This window comes from Bos grunniens, chromosome 12 (genome assembly GCF_055505025.1).
Source record: "Bos grunniens cultivar Pamir isolate PY7600 chromosome 12, Bosgru_T2T1.0, whole genome shotgun sequence".
NCBI lineage: Eukaryota > Metazoa > Chordata > Mammalia > Artiodactyla > Bovidae > Bos > Bos grunniens.
This window is the reverse complement of record NC_141176.1, coordinates 11,607,890-11,609,972: the sequence shown is the minus strand read 5'-3', so window position 1 is coordinate 11,609,972 and position 2,083 is coordinate 11,607,890.

Below are 2,083 nucleotides of genomic sequence, written 5' to 3'. Positions count from 1 at the left end.
TTAAACCCTTACTTCTCTGTTTAAATATATATATATATATATATATAATAAAAATACATTGATTTAATAATCTACCTGCGCGTGCGCACACACACACACACACACACGGGCTTCCCAGGTGGTACAGTGATAGCACAGAAGACACAGGACACAGGAGATGTGGGTCAGGTAAATCTCCTGGAGAAGGACATGGCAACCCAGTCCAGTATTCTTGCCTGGAGAATCCCATGGGCAGAGTAGCCTGTGGGCTACTGTCCATGGGATCACAGGGTTGGACATGACTGAGCTTCTGCATATGCATGTTTTAGAAAAGGCAGAGGAACCAGAGATCAAATTGCCAACATCCGCTGAATCATAGAAAAAGCAAGAGAGTTCCAGAAAAACATCTATTTCTGCTTTATTGACTATGCCAAAGCCTTTGACTGTGTGGGATCACAACAAACTGTGGGAAATTCTGAAAGAGATGGGAATACCAGACCACCTGACCTCCCTCTTGAGAAATTTGTATGCAGGTCAGGAAGCAACAGTTAGAACTGGACATGGAACAACAGACTGGTTCCAAATAGGAAAAGGAGTTCGTCACGGCTGTATATTGTCACCCTGTTTATTTAACTTACATGCAGAGTACATCATGAGAAACGCCGGGCTGGAAGAAACACAAGCTGGAATCAAGATTGCTGGGAGAAATATCAATAACCTCAGATATGCAGATGACACCACCCTTATGGCAGAAAGTGAAGAGGAACTAAAAAGCCTCTTGATGAAAGTGAAAGTGGAGAGTGAAAAAGTTGGCTTAAAGCTCAACATTCAGAAAACAAAGATCATGGCATCCAGTCCCATCACTTCATGGGAAATAGATGGGGAAACAGTGGAAAGTGTCAGACTTTATTTTTCTGGGCTCCAAAATCACTACAGATGGCGACTGCAGCCATGAAATTAAAAGACACTTACTCCTTGGAAGGAAAGTTATGACCAACCTAGACAGCATATTCAAAAGCAGAGACATTACTTTGCCAGCAAAGGTCCGCCTAGTCAAGGCTATGGTTTTTCCTGTGGTCACGTATGGATGTGAGAGTTGGACTGTGAAGAAGGCTGAGCACCGAAGAATTGATGCTTTCGAACTGTGGTGTTGGAGAAGACTCTTGAGAGTCCCTTGGACTGCAAGGAGATCCAACCAGTCCATTCTGAAGGAGATGAGCCCTGGGATTTCTTTGGAAGGACTGATGCTAAAACTGAAACTCCAGTACTTTGGCCGCCTCAGGTGAAGAGTTGACTCATTGGAAAAGACTCTGATGCTGGGAGGGATGCTGGGAGGGATTGGGGCCAGGAGGAGAAGGGGACGACAGAGGATGAGATGGCTGGATGGCATCACTGACTCGATGGACATGAGTCTGAGTGAACTCCGGGAGTTGGTGATGGACAGGGAGGCCTGGCGTGCTGCGATTCATGGGATCGCAAAGAGTCGGACACAACTGAGCGACTGATCTGATATGCAAAATAATGTAATAGAAAGGTAATGGAAGAAAAGGTATCAAATATTTAACTTCTGCAAAAATCCAGGAAGTTAAAGCTGGTATATTTTCTACTTATTCTTTCAAAGCAAATAGAAAAGTATTATTTTTCATGATTTGATTTACTAAAATTGTTTGTCAAATCTTTCCTGAGCAATCCTTAAAACCAGTCTCTGTTTAAGGCAAACTGACCTTTAAACTTGGGAATACTGTCATCTTACAAAGGTAAAGGAGATAAAGAATGCATCAAAGAGAAACACTTCACAGGATAAGGTGGGGTTTTGAAAATGTCTTTAAATTTGCATATTTTATATAAGTTAAATACATGTGTGAAACATAGCAGTGTTCCGTTTATAGTCTTATTATCTTTTCCAACTGAGGAAAGCCTAGTAGCAAAACCCACTGCTTATTAGCTAGATGACAAATGGGTTCCAGAATGCACTTCTCCATAATGCTATACATTCGTGAAATACTCAATTAAGTACACTAGACAATACAAGTCTCCAAATACTCTCTCACCAATGCTAAGTTGACACTGATCAGTATTAGAAGAAAAAATAAAAACTATTTAA